Source organism: Rhinopithecus roxellana, chromosome 9, assembly GCF_007565055.1.
Source record: "Rhinopithecus roxellana isolate Shanxi Qingling chromosome 9, ASM756505v1, whole genome shotgun sequence".
In the NCBI taxonomy this organism is placed as follows: domain Eukaryota; kingdom Metazoa; phylum Chordata; class Mammalia; order Primates; family Cercopithecidae; genus Rhinopithecus; species Rhinopithecus roxellana.
Window position 1 is genome coordinate 131,167,910 of NC_044557.1, and position 19,144 is coordinate 131,187,053.

At 38.2% G+C, this 19,144-nt stretch overlaps 1 protein-coding gene and 1 pseudogene across 2 annotated transcripts in view; one reads left to right on the forward strand and one right to left on the reverse strand.

Moving 5' to 3' along the window:
* SLCO5A1 (solute carrier organic anion transporter family member 5A1) overlaps positions 1-19,144 on the forward strand; it is a 160,974-nt gene that overhangs the window by 30,952 nt on the left and 110,878 nt on the right. The gene's annotated exons all lie outside the window — the stretch shown is intronic.
* On the reverse strand, positions 778-4,365 carry LOC104671548 (annotated as a pseudogene).

The following is a 19,144-nucleotide window of genomic DNA, read 5'->3' on the forward strand; positions in this document are numbered from 1 at the left end:
CCTGCCATGCTGAACTGTGAGTTAATTAAACCCTTTTCCTTTATAAATTACTCAGTCTCAGGTAAGTTCTTATAACAGTGGGAGAATGGATTAATACAACCTTTATAGGAATCAAGAGAATATAACGGACAATAAAAACTTCTTAAATCAATAGCGTATCCTGCATTATTGTGTGTAGAAAACTATAATTAATGTAATGTAGTTTTTGTTAGTTGCATAATCTAAAAGTATGAAAAAAATTTGATTATATCTCTAAAAAGACCACAGAGTTGTTACTGAAATACACACTTCTTGAGACAATGGGCAAAGTTCCCATTTGTGGAATATTTCTTTTTATTTGTGGGAAGTATCTTCTTCTTTTCATACAGTGAAACGAAGAAAAACTGTACTAGATGAGAAATCTTTTTCTCTAAAGTAAGCTTCTTAAATACCTCCAATAATATAATACTTGTAAAATATAAATTTTCAAAACTCAGACTTGAAACAGGTTATTATTAAACAAACACACTCCTTGGCAGTGTTTTTTCAAAAGTTAAACTATTTAAACCACCACACTGTGCTTAAATCGTATTTCAAACTTTTATACGTAGTGCTTTTATGTTCTGAATGTAGACTCTCAATCTAATGACAGTCTAGTCTGAGCCCTGCAATATGTATACAAGCAAGTAACATTTCACTTCAAACCAAAAGAAATGATTAATCTTCTATTTTTGTCAAAATCATAATATTAGGATAACTATAAAAATTAGGATTTATCCATGGCCAATTTATGGTTTTCTATGGAAAGCCTTTCTTTATTCCTTCTTTACTTTCAGCTTCCTCTTTGGAAACTTCTTCATCCACCTTTTATTCCTCCTCCACGTTGTTAAAAGATTGAGAAGATTCTGGTAATAATTTTTTGGACTGGTGCTATGGCTTGGATCTGTGTCCCCACCCAACTCTCATGTCAAATTGTAATCCCTAGTGTTGGAGGTGGAGCTTGGTGGGAGGTGATTAAATCATGGGGGTGGCCACTCATGGATGATTTAACACCATCCACTCTGTGGTGTTCTTGTGATAGTGAGTGGGTGAGTTCTCATGAGATCTGGTTATTTAAAAGTGTGTAGCACCTCTTCCCTCTCTCTCTTCCTCCCGCGTCGGCCATGTGAAGTTCCAGCTTCCCCTTTGCCTTTGCCTGTATTGTAACTTTCCTGAGGCCTTCTCAGAAGCCAAGCAGAAGCCATCATGCTTCCTTTACAGCCTATAGAACCATGAACCAATTAAACCTCTTTTCTTTATAAATTATGCAGTTTCAGGTATTTCTCTAGAGTGGTACAAGAAAGGACTAATACAGAAAATTGGTACTGAGGAGTGGGGCATTCCCATACAGATACCTGAAAATGTAGAAGTGACTTTAGAGCTGGGTAATAGGTAGAGGTTGAAAGAGTGTGGAAGGCTCAGAAGAGGACAGGAAGATAATGGAAAGTTTGGAACTTCCTAGAGACTTGTTAAATGGTTGTGACCAAAATGCCAATAGTGGTATGTACAATAAAGTCCAATATAAAGTCCAGGCTGATGAGGTCTCAGATGGAGATAAGGAATTTATTAGAAACTAGAGTAAAGGTCACTTTTGCTATGCGTTAGTGAAGAGTCTGTCTACATTGTGCCTCTGCTCTAGGAATCTGTGGAACTTTGAACTTGAGAGAGATGATTTAGGGTATCTAGTGGAAGTCATTTCTAATCAGCAAAGTGTTCAAGATATGGCCTGGCTGCTTCTAACATTTTATGCTTATATGTGTGTGCAAAAAAATGACCTGAAACTTGAATATATATATATAATGTTTGAGACAGAATATTGCTTTGTTCCCCAGGTTGGAGTGCAGTGACATGATCATGGCTCACTGTAGACCTCTGCCTCCCAGGCTCAGGTGATTCTCCCACCACATCCTCCTGAGTAGATGGGTTTATAGGCACACATCACCATGCCTGGCTAATTTTCTTGTATTTTTAGTAGAGGCAGGGTCTTACTGCATTACTCAGGCTGGTCTCGAACTCCTGGTTTCAAGTGATCCTCCTGCCTCAGCCTACCAAAATGCTGAGATTACGGATGTAAGCCACTGCACCCAGCCCTGGAATTTATATTTAAAAAGGAAGCAGAACACAAAAGTTTGGTAAACTTGCAGCCTGGCAATGTGGTAGAAAAAAAACCCCTCATTTTCTGGGGAGGAATTCAGTCAGGATGGATAAATTTGCATAGTTAAAAGTAAGACAAATATTAATAGATAAGACAATGGGAAGAAGGCCTTGAAGGCACTTCAGAGGCCTTCGTGACAGCTCCTCCCATCACAGGCCCAGAGGCCTAGAAGGGAAGAGTGATTTCATGGGCCAGACCCAGTGCCCCCTGCCCTGCACAATCTCAGGACACTACTTTTCACATCCCAGCTGCTCCAACTTCAGCCATGGCTCAAAAGGTCCCAGGTACAGTTTGGGCCGATGCTTCAGAGGGTGTAAGCTGTAAGCCTTGGAGGCTTCCATGCAGTGTTAACCCTGTTAGTGCACAGAGCACAAGAGCTGAGGCTTGGGAGCCTCCACCTAGATTTCAGAGGATGTATGGTAAAGCCTGAATGTCCAGGTAGAAGCCTGCTGCAGGGTTGGAGCCCTCATGTAGACTGTTTACTAGGGTAGTGCAGAGGAGAAATGTGGGGTTGCAGTCCCTACATGAAGTCCCCATTGGGGCACTGCCTACTGGAGCTGTGAGAAGAGGGCCACCATCCTCCAGACCCCAGAATGGTGGATCCACTGTCATCTTGCACCCTCAGCCTGGAAAAGTCACAGGCACTCAATGCCAGTCCATGAGAGCAGCTTTGGGGACTGAAACCTCTAAAGTCACAGGGCAGAGCTGCCTAAGGCCTTGGGAGCCCACCCCTTGCATCAGAGTGCCTTGGATGTGGGACATGGCGTCAAAGGAGATTCTTTTGAAGCTTATGATTTAATGACTGCCCTGTTGGATTTCGGACTTGTTGGACTTGTAAGGGGTCTGAAGCCCCTTTTACTGAATTTATCTCTTTTGGAATGGGAGTATTTACCCAATTCCTGTACCCTATTGTGTCTTGGAAGTTACTGACTTGTTTTTGATTTTACAGGCTCATAGGCCAAAGGGACTTGCCTTGTCTCAGATGAGACTTTGGATTTTGGACTTTTGAGTTAATGCTGGAATAAGTTAAAACTTTGAGGGGACTGTTGGAAAGGGATAATTATATTTTGCAATGTGAGAAGGATGTGAGATTTGGGAAGGGCCAGAGGTTGAGTGATATGGCTTGGATCTGTGTCCTCTCCCAAATCTCATGCCGAATTGTAATCCCCAGTGTTGGAGGTGGGGCCTGGTGGGAAGTAATTGGATCACAGGGGTTGTCCCTCATGAATGGTTTAGCACCATCCCCTCAGTGCTGTTCTCATGATAGAGAGTGAATGAGTTATTGTGAGATTTGGTTGTTTAAAAGTGTGTAGCACTTCTTCCTTCTCTCTCTTCTTCCTGCTCGGGCTATGTGAAGAACCAACTTCCCCCTTGCCTTTTGCCACAATGGTAAGTTTCCTGACGCCTCCCCCAAAGCTGAGCAGAAGCTGTCATGCTTACTGTACAGCCTGCAGAACGGTGAGCCACTTAAGCCTCTTCTCTTTATAAATTACCCAGTCTCAGATATTTCTTTAGAGCAGTGCAAGAATGAACTAATATAACAAGTATGGCTGCAGTATGCACCTTTTTAAGGACAAAGGCAATCTGACACAAATATCATAAAGAGTCCTAAAAACGGCCCTGAAAGCAGAATTGCTAAAGCAAAAACTGTATACAATTTCCAAACCAGTAATCTAAGGTCTTCAGTAAAATAGCATGGCAAATCCTAATCCACATAGAGTGCTGAGAGTGCTGACATACTGCTCATCAGAAAAGAACCTGAACCAAACCATGATGGAATTGGTTCAATAGTCTTCCACTCTTCATCACTTATAAAGTTTCTGAAGTCCTTCTTAGTCCTTGGACCCTGATGGTGTCCAAATTCACCATCTTTACAATGATAAATAGTAGGAGAGCAGTTATGATGAACTGTCTACTCAGTCCTGGCTGCCCTGCGACATCTACTTTTGCTACATTAACCTCAAGAACTTCTCCCCATTCAGCAAAACTTTCCCATTCTGGTGGAAGCTTTTGACAAGCGGGGTACCACAGGGCACAAAATTCTATAATCCAGTCTCCTTCCAGCAACTGTCTTCAGTTCTCATCCATGATAATGCATACATCTCTCTGCCACCTGTTCTGTTTCTTTCCATGTCCTCCAAAGCAATAGCACCAGGACTGCCAGGGAAACCATGACTCCCAGAGGGTGCCATGTCTGCTGCTTGCCCACTTCACAACAAGTGAGGCAGTCTCAGCAGACTTGATCTCTCTGGGCCCTGGTTTCTCCATCTGCATAAAGGGATAGTAATATTATCTAGCTCATAGAATTGTTGCAAAGAATAACTGTTAATATATGTCAAGACCTTAGACTAATGCTTGGAATGTAATAGGCGGTCAATAAATCTTAGCCATTCTTCTCTCTCCTCTACTCCTTTTCCCACTCATTTTTAAAAATTTTATTTATTTATTTAGAGACAGAGTCTCACTCTGTCACCCAGGAGTGCAGTGGGGCGATCTCAGCTCACTGCAACCTTTGCTTCCTGGGTTCAAGTGATTCTCATGCCTCAGCCTCCCGAGTAGCTGGGATTACAGGCGCATGCCACCGCAATCAGCTAATTTTTGTATTTTTAGTAGAGAGGGGTTTTGCCATGTTGGCCAGGCTGGTCTCAAACTCCTGACCTCAAGAGGATAGGCCAAGGCTGATCCATCTGCCTCAGCCTTCCAAAGTGTTGAGATTATAGGCATGAGCCCCCATGTCGGCTCTATTATTTTTATTGACATGGGAAAAAAAAGACTCAAAGGATAGACATCTGTGAAAGTAGCCATCTTTGGGTAGTAGGATTCCGAATGACTTTTATTTCTTTCGATTTTTTTTGATACCAAATTTGTGTGCACTGAACTTAAGTTACTTTATAGTTAGGAAAAATATATTATTTAAAAACAGTATATTGGCTGGGCACAATGGCTCATGCTTGTAATCCCAGCACTTTGGGAGGCCAAGGCAGGTGGATCATTTGAGGTCAGGAGTTTGAGACCAGCCTGGCCAGTATGATGAAACCCCATTTCTACTAAAAACACAAAAAAAGTGGCTGGGTGTGGTGGTGCATGCCTGTAGTCCCAGATACTTGGGAGGCTGAGGCAGGAAAATCGCTTGAACCCAGGAGGCAGAGGCTGCAGTGAGCCAAGATCATGCCACTGCACTCCATCCAGCCTGGGCAGAGAGTGAGATTTCATCTAAAAAACAACAACAGCAACAAAACAAAACAAAATAAAAATGGCCCCAAAACCCCAAAACACACTACATTTACTACGATTTTTTTCCCCAAAGAGTGTATACCACTCACTACACTAAGTCCTATGATTAGTGCTTTTACCTCAGTTTTATGACCTACTTCCATTAGCTTTCACCCTCTTCGAAACATCTTCCATCTTGACTTTTTAATTTCATTAATGATTTTTTTTTCCCCTTGGCTACCTGTTGTTGAGACCAGTGAATCCCCTGGTCTCTAATAACTTATCAAGTCTTATGAATCTTTTCTCCTAAACCTCTCATACTACTGTCCACTGTCCCAACCTACTTCTGATCCTTACCACTTCACGTCTGGACTATTGGGTTTTTCTTATCCATCGACTTCCTTTTAATTCTTGCATAGTAAAGTCAGACAAAGCTCTTAAAATACCACCTTATATCATTCCTTTGCTCAAACACTAGCAGAGGCTCCTTACATTTCCCATTGCCGAGGATAAAATCCAATTTCCTGGCTCGACATTGAAAGCTGTCCATATTACTCAATCTCTGCTATCTCAAATAATTCACCACTTACCTTATTTATGGTCTTTTCCTACCATACTTCTGTACAGTAGCACTTTTGCCCTCCTGCTTCCTTTGTGTCCAAATTTTACTTGTCCTTCAAGATCTTGCTTAAATATACACTCATCTGAAATGTTCATTTTTTTTCCTTCGTAAATTGCAATAGCCCTGCTCCGTTTGGCCATTAATCACACACTGACTTGAGATTTTCTTATGTTGAAATGTTGTTAATCTATATCTTTTAACATTTCTGTTGTCTGTTTCTTCTCTCCAACTAAATTATACTATTTCTAAGGGTGCTTACATTTTCTAACACCCCAGTACTTTACAGAAGAAGATGGGTAATAGCTAGGTTATTGACAGATGAATTAATATATCTAATATTTGATAAAAATAGATGCTAGAATAAAAATACTTCATTTTATTTAAAAGCAAAGACAGAATTTTGACTTGGATCTTTTCCTTGTTGACTTTGTTTTGACTTTACTATTTATAATGTTGTTTATCCTGATAGTCTGAGCTTCTTTTAATGGTCAGATCAATATTTGCTTGAGTATCTCCCAAAGCAAGCTTTCTGTAATTCACTTACTAGAGAAAGTCTTTAAATTCTTGGGTATAGGATTTTAAAAATGAAATAAAACTCCAATTAGTAAAATCCTAGTTTCAGAGCAAATGCTTCTGTTATTAATGACCTGGATGATGTCCCACTGGACTCTGGGCTCCTTGAGGGAAGTTACTATTTCTCAGTCATGTCCATGATCTCAGTACCTAACACAGCCTCTGCCACAAGGTGTGAACTTGCTGTGTTAAATGAAAACTGCAGAGCAGTACTGCAGACTTGCAAGGAGGGAAACATTACATCTCAGATAATTTTAAATGTATTAAATATTTGTCATGAATTTAATATTTTTCTTCTAAACAAACAAAGCACAATTTTTAATGACTGTAATTTAACAGTATAGTATCCCTCCCTCAAATCTCTTATCTCCTGACTCAGTACATCCATGTCTTGGATTTACAGTGTCTACTCATTTGATCGTGATTGCTGCCATTCTGGTTTTGCAGAGGTTTCACGTTTCTCTGTCCCTGCAGAGTGATTATGCTGAGATGGCTCTGTGCGTGTTCTTGGCCCCAGTTTCTGCACCTTTGAAATGTACCCTAGAACACTCAGGTGGTGGGTGCTGATGGGAGCTCAGCTAGCCAAGAATGAGGGAGCAAGGGGATGTGATCAGAGGACCTTTAGGATGCAGGAACAGAGGAAGCCTCAGCTCTGCACCCTCTGAGAGTCAGCAGAATGGGGAAATTCCAGGCCTTTATTCTTTTCCCTCCTCCCTACCTTCCTTTCTCTCCTCCTCCCTCCATTCCTCCCTCCCTTCCTTTCTCCCTTCCTTCTTTCTATGTAAGTAACATTGGAAGGGAATATGCTGTTTGTACAATGGCAGTCCTGGCAACAGCTCTCTGTTCTCTTCAAATCCCCTGAAGTCATGATGTGCCTCTGGCCTTTGTTCTTTCTGGTTCTACTCACCCAGCTGTTGCTCAGTCTTCCTGGGCTGCAGTCTGTTTATGATGTCCTCAGAATGTCAGCAGGCTCCCTTCACCAATCCCATGTGACTGCTGATCTTCACCTTCACTGCCCTTTATTCTTTTTGCTTTTAGTTTATACTGCTCTTGTTTATTGTAGTTTAAAGCTGCATATTATTTTGATGTGTGCATGTATCATAGTTTCTTTCCTCTATTTATTTTTATTTTAGAGATAGGGTCTCATTAGATTGCCTAGGCTGTAATGCTGTGGCTATTCACAGGCACAAGCAGAGCTCACTGAAGACTCACACTCCTGGGCTCAAGTGAGTCTCCCAGCTCAGCCTCCCAAGTAGCTGGGACTACACGTGTGTGCCACCACACCTAGCTCTCTTTCCTCAATTTTAATAGTTAAAATTTGTTAGGAATATTAGGTCTTTAGGTGAGATAAATGTTACAAATATGTTTCTCCCACTTTTTTAGTATTTATTATTATTATTACTTTTTTAATGTTTAATTTTTGTGGGTACATAGTAGGTATATATATTTGTGGGGTATGTGAGATGCTTTGGTACAGGCATGCAGTGTGAAATAAGCACATCATGGAGAATGGGGTATTCATCTCCTCAAGCATTTATCCTTTGAGTTACAAACACTCCAATTACACTTTTCTTTCTTTCTTTCTTTTTTTTTTTTTGAGAAGGAGTCTTGCTCTGTCGCCCAGGCTGGAGTGCAGTGGCATGATCTCGGCTCACTGCAACCCTCCCTCCTGGGTTCAAGTGATTCTTCTGCCTCAGCCTCCTGAGTAGCTGGGATTACAGGCATCTGCCACCATGCCCTGCTAATTTTTGTATTTTTGGTAGAGACGGGGTTTCACCATATTGTCCAGGCTGGTCTCGAACTCCTGACCTTGTAATCCACCCTCCTCGGCCTCCCAAAGTGCTGGGATTACAGGCGTGAGCCACCACATCTGGCCCAATTACACTCTTTTAGTTATTTTAAAATGTACAATTAAGTTATTATTGACTATAGTCACCCTGTTGTACTATCAATATGTTTATTATTTTAAAATGCTCTTTATTGTATATATTTGAGGTTTGCAACATGTTGTGGGATACATATATTAATAGATAGTAGAAAGGTTACGGTAGTGAAGGAGATGAACATATCTGTCATCTCAGATAGTTAATTCTTTGTGATAAGACAGCAGCTAAAATCCACTTATTTAACAAAAAACTCAGATATGCAATATAATTTTATTAACTTTAGTTCTCATGCTGTACGATAGATGTCTAAACTTGCTCATCATACCCATCTACTATTTTGAATTCTTTGACCTACATTTCCCATTCCCTGACCACGCCCCCACCCAGCAGGTGGTAACCACTGTTTCATTCTCTTTCTGTGTATTTGAGTTCTTTTTATGATTCCACATAGAAGACTCTTACTGTCTTTGACCACTTACTTGATGATGCCTCAAGGGAGATAAAACTTCTTGCCTAGGGAGCTAAAACTTCTTGCCTTTCAATGTTCAGGTTGATTCTCCTAGGTTTTAATTTTGTCACACATCCAGCACTCTTACTTGCATACTGATTTTTGAGACAGTATGGGTCAAAATTGTTCACAAAACACAAAATACATGGACAAAAGAGAAACCAACAATATGGAGACATATTAGCTTTGGTAGATTGGCTGAAGGTGATGGTGCTCTATAGTAGCTAAGGCCCATTAGCCAAGAGGCACAGTGTTGTGCCCTGGGCCAGTTTTACTGCTTGAGAATGCATTCTGTTTCTTGGGGAATGAACACACACACAATACTGAAACCGATGACTATGTGTGTGGAATAAATACATATGTTTGGGGATATTTCAGAGACAGATAGTATTTAGATGAATCAGCACAGGGTGTGGTATCCTTAAGCACAGTAGACATGGATTCCAGAATCATGCCAAATTACTTGCATTCAAATCTTTTAGGTTTGGCTTCTGAAGGAACTCAACCTAAGATATTTGCAATAGCAAAGACTTTCATATTTGTGAGAAGATAATTTTAGATTATACTAAGACTATAAATGTAGTTGGGATGCTTTCCTTGTTCCTTAATTAAGGTACACAGTAGGGAAGCATCTTAAAGAATAAAATGCTAATGCATTATATTGTTATAGTATCTAATTCATTGTTTGAACAAGATGAACATTAAAAATGATAATTATATGTATAATCAGTTTATACGAAGGTTGTTAGAGTGAATTGTTTACTGGAGATATGAGGGGTGATTATCATATCACTCTAGCCTCATATACTATGATGTTAGTAATTCTTAGAGTAATATGTTTATAAAACCTCTGCAAGATGTAATCTGAGCGAGGAGTTTGCAAGCTGAGTTGGCATGATTTGGATGAGTCCGAATCCAAATTAATAAGTTAAATGTAGAATACACAGCTAGGAAGACTGAGGGCCACTTGAGCTGCATATGGGGATGGTGGGCTAAGGTAAGTAATGAGATTTTCACAGGTCTCAGTATACAAGTCCTAGACTCAGCAGATTACCATCCAATTCCGTACTAACACCTTGAGCTCTTGTACAGTCTTTTATTTTTTTTTAAATCAAGTTTTCCCCTATAATGGTAGAGTAAACATAAATTTCATACTTATGGGATAAGCATGCTTCACTAAAGGAAGCAAAGCTCCTTAATGGGGTAATTGTTAGTGTGTAATTTTGGTTTGAGTTGCTGAACTAGTGAATAATCCCAGGGTTGCCTTCCTGAAATAATTTGAAATTGTGTGATTTTTTTCTTTTAAATCTACCTCTGGATTTGTTATGTAGGACTCTAATGAGATTAAAATCCTATAATCAGGAACAGAAATGTCATTCAAAATGAGAAAGCCAATAAAAGAATGGGCTAATAACAATATTGGGTTTGATTCATGATTTGGGAGAAGGGTTTGAAACATTTATATATCATGTACCTTGTAAAAAGAGTATTTTTAAGTCAGTTTGTGTAAAACAGTCTCTTGAAAGTAGTTTTGACCTCAAGGTTGTTGGGGAGATTAAGGAGATCATGTATAGCTAGTGCCTGGCATCTGTTTGCATATACCAGTTCTCATAATTATTTTCCACTGCTACTATTCCTCTGCTATTACTTCTATATTCAGCTAAAAGCTTTGAGATCCAATAGTTAGTTCACAACTCACGTGATGGCAAAGCCTAATCTGACCTGATTTGTGGCTATTTTCAAAATCATACTTAGTGTGAATACTCATTCGTTTGTTGCAGAAATATTAGTGTGCTTGATTTTGGAATGCCATTCCGGACTTTATTGAGATGTTACATAACATACAGCCTCAGGCACCATTTTACTTTTGTAAAATGTGAAAAAAATCTTAATTCCAAGACACATCCAGTTTTAAGGGTTTAGGCTGAGGGATTGTGGACCTGAAGTCATGTTATCATCCAATCTGGGCAACCTTGATTAATTGCCATGGTGCATAAGCACATGCGGATGCTGATAACTAGGGCTGTCTGCAAAACTAACTGCTTCTTTCGGGTCAGTGGCCGGATACTACTCAATTGCAACGATCATGTGGCATAAAGAGAAAGTTATATATTTGAAGCATTTCCAGTGGGGGAAAAGGAAAATGATATGTCAATTTAGGGCACGTACAGGTCTGAATCTTGATTGGTCAGAAATGTATCAGAAGTTGGAAAGAATAATGTTACTCTTTGTAAGAAGAGGTTGATGTGTTAGTGTTAGATGCCACGAGTTGAAATGAGGTAAGGCTCCTTCCGATTTCATCCTGTGGATGATGATGTGGGACTCTGGCTGCATTCGTGGGGAATGGATGAGAACAAGTCGGCAGGAGGCAGCTGCTCAGCCCTAGGTTACAAAGGGGTTCCGTTGCCTTCTGCCATGCAGACAGCTTTGCAAATTCAATCTACTAACATTTAAATGCATCTTCACTCTTTCTTCCAAAATTTTGGAATGGATCCTTAACTATTCTCTATTTTCTTAGACTGAATTGTCAAGGCTTTTACTTAATTTCTTTTAGGCTGTTTAAGTAATCAAAGTATTCATTAATTTAGAGCTTTCTCCAAATATTTGACATATACATCATTTTCCTCAATTATCTACACAGTTCTACGCAAGATAATTTTTTGAGGGATTCTAGATGACCAAATATGTACTTTAGCTGTCCATTTTGTAGATTACTACAAAAACAACTATTAAGTTGTTGTTGTTGTGTGTATGTGTGCACCCACATTTGCCAAATCATGAAAAGATCACTTTCCTGGGGAGAACAAAATAAATGATTGTTTCTAAGGGTTCTTACTAATGAATAGTATTACCCAAACTCCATTAGATGAGCTGCAAAGATGCATTGCACTTGTGAAAATTTGGTACATCACATTAATTGTTGTAGCTTAAGCACTGAAGCCTGCTAGGGACGCTTATAATTATTTTTAAAATGCTCCTAGTATTTGTTTTTTTGTCCCTCAGCATATTTGCCTATTGGTGAAACTTCCTGGAAGTAGTTAAAAATTGAGGGATTGGATGGATCATGAGGTTTATAAGATCGTGATAAATCTGTATCATTGACAATAAGCTAAACAGTTGTCACGTATGAAATAATGTTACTTATTCAGGCCATCCCTGATATGAAATGCAGAGCTCTTAAAGAGTATGAGATAATTAGATACAACTAGAAGCAATTTTTGGTGATCACAGTTGACATTTTTATATACTAGTTTCTTTGGTATTTTTAGAAGTATATTAACTTCCCATTTTGAACTATTAAATATTACATAATAACTATATCATCTGTAGTCAGGCCTCAGAATTAATGCTCTATAAGTGATGAGGCTACTCCAGAAATGTCCTTGAGAATTTGATAAAATGTGTAAGTAAATTTAAAAATTTCACATAGTGTATTTATACAAACATCTCTATAATAACTTTGCTCTGAAAATTATAATAGCTTCTATGACTATTCAGAATTCTCAATTTAAAACGTTAGGACTTGGTGTCGAGATTTCCTATGTATTATTTGACTGTTGCACATATTAATATCCTTCTGCTAGGAGAACAGCAATGGTGGTTTGATTTCTTTTGGATGGTTTGCTTTTGATATTTGTTGGGTTAAAGTGTGATTTCATTTGTGGCTATATTTAAATTACATGGGAAACCATGGAGTGTAGAGTAGTATTTGGATTTCAAAGTCGGACAGACTTGGGCTTGAATCTACTGCTTACTAGCTTTGTGAATTGGGTGCATTTCTTTCTATTTCAAAGATGAGACACCTTCTTCAAAGTGCAAAGTAACTAAACTTATCTTTCAGATAACTTGTTGGTAGGAGTTACTATTGTGTTTAAAAAGCACGCAGGAAGCACTTTATAAGTATTCATTCTCTTCTTCCTTTTCTGTCTCCTGAAGTTTATAGTTATTGGAACCTCTGTTAGGCATTTATCATAGAATAACATGTCAATAATTATATTTTTTGCATCAATTTTACTGAGATGTAATTTTAACATAAAATAAGATTTACTAAATTTAAGTATAGAATTTGGTCGCTTTGACAAATATCTATAGTCCTATATTTACCACTACTATCATGATAATGTTTCCATCACCCAAAATGTCTGCTTGTGCCATTATGCAATCTCCACCCCCTTCTTGCCCCCAAAACCATTTGAGATGCCCTGTAGCACTAGTTGTGTGAACATGTATTTTAATTTATCTTGGGTAATCTAAGAATAGAATTACTGGGTCATATGGTAAATGCCTCTTTCTTTCTTTCTCTCTTCCTCTTTCTTTCTTTCTTTCTTTCTTTCTTTCTTTCTTTCTTTCTTTCTTTCTCTTCTTTCTTTCGTTATGTCTTGCGTCTTGTATTTTTTCTTTCTTTCTTCTTTTTATTGTCTTTGCTTTTTTTCTATTTCTTCTCTCTCTCTCTCTGTCTTTCTTTCTTTCTCTTTTTCTTTCTTTCCTTTCTCTCTCCTCTCTCTCCTCTTCTTTCTTCCTTCTGCTTTGATTTTCTTATTCCTTTCCTTTCCTTCCTTCCTTTTCCTTTCCTTTCCTTTCCTTTCCTTTTCCTTTTCCTTTCCTTTCTTTCCTTCCTTTCCTTTCCTTCTTTCCTTTTTTCCCTTTCCTTTCAATCCTCTTTTTCTTTCTTCTCTTTTTTCTCTTTGTTCTTTCTGAGACTGAGTCTTGCTCTGTCGCCCAGGCTGGAGTGCAGTGGCACAGTCTGGGCTACTGTAGCCTCTGCCTCCCAGGTTCCAGCGATTCTCCTGTCACAGCCTCCTGGGTAGCGGGGATTACAGGCACACACCATCACGCCTGTCTAATTTTTGTATTTTTAGTAGAGATGGGGTTTCACCATGTTGGCTAGGCTGGTCTCAAACTCCTGATCTCAGATGATCCACCCGCCTTAGCCTCCCAAAGTGCTGGGATTACAGGCGTGAGCCACCGTGCCTGGCCTGTATGTTTAACTTTCTAAGAAACTACCAAATTGTTTTCCATCATGGCTGTACTTTTTTGCGTTCCCACCAGTGATGTATGAGAGTTCTAGTTGCTCCACATCCTTGCTACTACTTGATATGGTCAGTCTTTCTAATTTTAGCCATTCTAGTGACAGTAGTATCTCATTGCTTTTATTAGCACTTACACAATGATCAATGGTGTTAAATATTTTTGCATAGGATATTTTCCATCTTAATACCTTCTTTGGTAATACAGCTGTCCAAAATTTTTGCTCTTTCTCTATCAGTGTTTTAATCTTCTAATTATTGAATTGTAAGAACTCTTTAAGTATTCTGGGTATGAGTCTTTGCAAATATTTTCTCCCAAACCTTGGTCTTGCCTTTCTAAAAAATAGACTTGAATCTAGGTGTAGCTTTTTAGGTTAAAAAAGATTTTTTTTAGAGTTTTACGGTTCACAGAAACATCGAGAGAAAGGTACAAAGATTTCCCATGTATTCCCTGCCTCACACATGCATAGCCTCCTCCATTATGGAGAGTCCCACCAGAGAGGTACATTCATTATAAGTGATGAACTTACATTGCCACATCCTTGTCGTCCAAGATACATAATTTACATTAGGATTCATTCTTGGTGTACCTCTTATGGGCTTGCACAAATGTATAATGATGTATCTCTGCTGCAATTATCATTTCATTCTCCATATAGGTCTCACACTCTTTTTAGGAAGGGGCATGGCCCTCTTTTACAGTCATAATATTTAACATAAGATATTTTAAAAGTATGACTTACCAAATAACTACTGATTGATTAATGATTAGGGAATAGGGTGTTTTGGGTAATTCCAATGATCTGACAACCAGATATGCAAATTCCATTTTCTAAGACTTTGGTAACAAAAAAAAATACAGTTAACCATAAAATTGACATCATCATCATCCTTTTGTGAAGATACCTTTTTTAATTTTTAAAATTTAAAAATTAAAATTAAAATTTAAAATTTTTATTTTTAAAAAATTGTTAAAAAAAATTTTTGTGGTTACAGAGTAGGTGTATATATTTATGGAGTACATGAGATGTTTTGCTACAGGCATGCAATATGAAATAAGCACACAATGGAGAATGGGGTATCCCCTCAAGCATTTATCCTTTGAGTTACAAATAATCTAATTACATTTTAAAAGTTATTTTAAAATATACAATTAAGTTATTATTGACTATAGTCATCCTATTGTGCTATCAAATAGTAGGTCTTATTCATTCTTTCTATATTTTTTTGGTACCCATTGATCTGAAGACATTTTAAAGTCTGGTATGGTCTCAGAATAATAATTTTAACTATAAAGTCATATATAATAATAGAAGTAACAATAATGATCATTGTTATAGCTGACATTGATGAGCATTTAGTGTGAAGGGCTTTATGTACATTGTCTCTTTTACTGCCCTCAGTAACTCTTGGAAGCAGATAAATTATGATCTACTATTTATAGATGAGGAAGCACATCCAGTGGGATTAAGTAACTTGTCTAGGATCACAGAGCCAGTCCCTGATAGAGACCTACACAGACATCTGATGCTGAAGCCAGTACTCTTTTTGTTTTTTGAAGCCAGTACTCTTACAAACCTCTTGAATATGAGTTGAGTCATAATTGCCCTGAGTGAACTGAATATTACTTAAAAACTTTTTAAAACAAAATGCCTGGTATTAGATGGGTCATTTGGTACTTTTGTCTTTTTCATAAGAGTAGACTGTAGACTACTCCACCTTTCCAAATGAGAATTTTTTTCTACTACTATAAATTGAAGTGTTGTGTGATAGAAAAAATACAAAAAGCTTAGGCATGTTAACTTAGTAAGTAAAACTGTATTTACAAGTTATCTTTCTTATTGTTAGATAACAAAAATACAAGGATTACCTATTTTGTTTTTTGTTTTTTTTTGAGACAGGGTCTTGCTCTGTCTCCCAGGCTGGAGCTCAGTGGCAAGAACATGGCTCACTGCAGTCTTGACCTCCTGGGCCCAAGATATCCTCCCACCTCAGCCTCCTGAGTAGTTGGGACCATAGGTGCATGCCACCACACCTGGCTAATTTTTTAATTCTGAAGAGATGGGGTCTTGCCTTATTGCTGGTCTTGGACTCCTGCAAGACCAAGCAATCTTCTTTCCCCAGCCTCCTGGGTAGCGGAGATTACAGCAATCTTCCCACCTTGACCTCCCAAGGTCTTGGGATTATAGATGTGAGCCACTGTGCTAGGCTGGATTATCTATTTTTTTTCAAACTTTTAATATAATTTTTGATGTTTATTTATTTATTTATTTATTATACTTTAAGTTCTGGGATACATGTGCAGAATGTGCAGGTTTGTTACGTAGGTATACATGTGCCATGGTGGTTTGCTGCACCCATCAACCCATCATCTAGCTTTTAAGTCCCGCATGCATTAGGTATTTGTCCTAACGCTCTCCCTTCCCTCGTGCCCCACCCCCTGACAGGCCCCCGTGTTTGATGTTATCTATTCTTAATTCAGATGAATTTATTCTATTATTTCATTGATGAAGTGGTGATAAAGGAAAATGCTTTAAGTTGTGATAATAGACTGAGTGCAGTGGCTCATGCCTGTAATCCCAGCACTGTGGGAGGCTGAGGCAGGCAAATTGCCTGAGGTCGGGAGTTCAAGACCAGCCTGACCAGCATGGAGAAACCCCATCTCTACTAAAAATATAAAATTAGCTGGGTGTGGTGGCACATGCCTGTAATCCCAGCTACTTGGGAGGCTAAGGCAGGAGAATCGCTTGAACCTGGGAGGTGGAGGTTGTGGTGAGCCAAGATTGTGCCATTGCACTCCTGGGCAACAAAAGAGAAACTCTGTCTCCAAAAAAAAAAAAAAAAAGTTAGGATAATCATAGTATCTACTACATAAGGTTGAAGTGAAGATTAAATAAGAAAATGCATATAAAGGCCTTAGCACAGTATCTTACAGACAACAAATGCTCAATATTATCTTATAGTAGCAGTCAATGACTGTTGACTTTGCCTACTAATATGCCTCTGAATTTAAGAAAAAACTTTACGAGGAACCCCAGTGCAGGCAGCCTTACTTAAAGTGTACCTAGACTAATTCCTGTGGATTGACGCAAAAAACAGGGTAGCATTAAAAGTGTCCTAAAGGATTTATATCACTCAAATGTCTATAAAATCCAATGGATGGCCATGGTGATGCCAATGACTGTGGGGACTTTGCACAAGACATCGTTCCAGTTGTGCCTCGGTGTTGCCCTGAACTTGGATCTTTCCAATGGAAATCTCGTTTCTTCAAGTGCTTGGAAAGCATAGTGTGTCACACAGATGCCTGTTTACCTGGAAGGTGCTTCCTGGCAGTGACTTAGCCTTCCCAGGAGATAAATTTAAGCTGCTCTTAACAGCTGGTATGCGATTCTGAAGCTTCACCGTAATTACTGAAGTAAATGGCATGCAACATATTTGGCATGTATTTTCCAGATAATGTACATTTCCCTGCCATCCTTATGGAAACCAATTAGTGATGAAACTGGAAAAGAAAATCTAATAATGAGCTTCTTTTTCATTTAGAATGCTTTTAAGCCTCCTGCTACTAACAGCTCCAAAAATATTTTGAGATTTTCAGCTCTTATGTGATTTTCTTTTTCAGTAGCAGAGTCCTGTATGCTTCTTTTTTATTTGAATAAATTTATGGGGTACAGGCATAATTTTATAGTGTTTTGGGTAATTGGGTAATACCATGTATAAATGGCATAGTGATGAAATTAGGGCTTTTAGGGTATCCATCACTCAAATAACATGCATTGTACCCGTTAAGTAATTGCTCATCATACACCACCCACCCTTACCCTTCCGAATCTCCATTGTCTATTATTCCACAATCTACATCCATATGTACACATTATTTAGCTCCCATTTATAAGTGAGAACATGTGCTATTTGTCTTTCTGTGTCTGGCTTGTTCCACTTAGGATAATGGACTCCAGTTCCATTCATGTTGCTGCAGAAGATATAATGCTATTTTTTATGGCTGAATCGTATTCCATTGTGTATATGTACCACATTTTCTTTATCCAGTTCTCCATTGATGAGCACTTTGGTTGATTCCGTATCCTTGCTATTGTGAATAGTGCAATGATGAACGTGTGAAGGCAAATATCCCTTTGATATATTGATCTCCTTTCAGTTGGGTAGATACCCCAGTAGTGGGATTGCTAGATCAAATGTTAGTTTTATTTTTAGTTCTTTGAGTAATCTCCATACTGTTTCCCATAGTGGCTATACTAATTTACATTCCCATCAACAGTGTATAAGAGTTCTCTTTTTTCTGTATCCTTGCCAACATCTGTTATTTTTTGTCTTTTTAATAATAGTCATTCTGGCTGGTGTAAGATGATGTCTTATTTTGGTTTTAAATTGCATTTCTCTGATTATTAATGATGTTGGGCATTTTTTTTCACATGCCTGTAGGCCATTTGTATGCCTTCTGTTGAAAATTATCTATTCATGTCTTTTGCCCACTTTTAAATAGAATTATTTTTGTTGTTGTTGAGTTGAGTTCCTTATAAATTCTGGATATCAGTCCCCTGTTGTATATATGATTTTGCAAATATTTTCTCCTATTCTGCAGGTTGACTGTTCACTCTGTTGACTACTTCTTTTGTTGTGCAGAAGCTTTTTAGTTTAATTAAGCTTCTTATAATTAAAATTTTAATACTTTTTTGTGTTTTGGAGAAATGTGCCCTTAAATGGAAAGAGGACAGACTTTGGGTTCAGATAGAGTCAAGTTCTAATTTGGGCTCTACCACTTACTAATTGCTTATCTCCTTAACTTCTCAGGGACTCAGCTTTCTCATCTGTAAATTGAAAATGACAGTATGTTTTTTTCCATAGGAATGATAGTGTTGATGGCACAAGTAATGTGAAGCACCCAGTGTAGTTTCTGAATGGTAGTCATTAAATCACAGTTATGATTCTATTTCACTTCAGCATGAATTATAGTTCAATTAAAATACTGCTTTGGGTTTACACCTTTATAAGTTGAACCTTTGAGATACTGCCTGCTTTGGAAAAATTGATTTTACAAATAAATTTTCTTTTTATGCAAATAGTCTTTTGATTTCTATGCATAATTTTATTCTATGTAGTTAACATGTTAAAACTATAAAC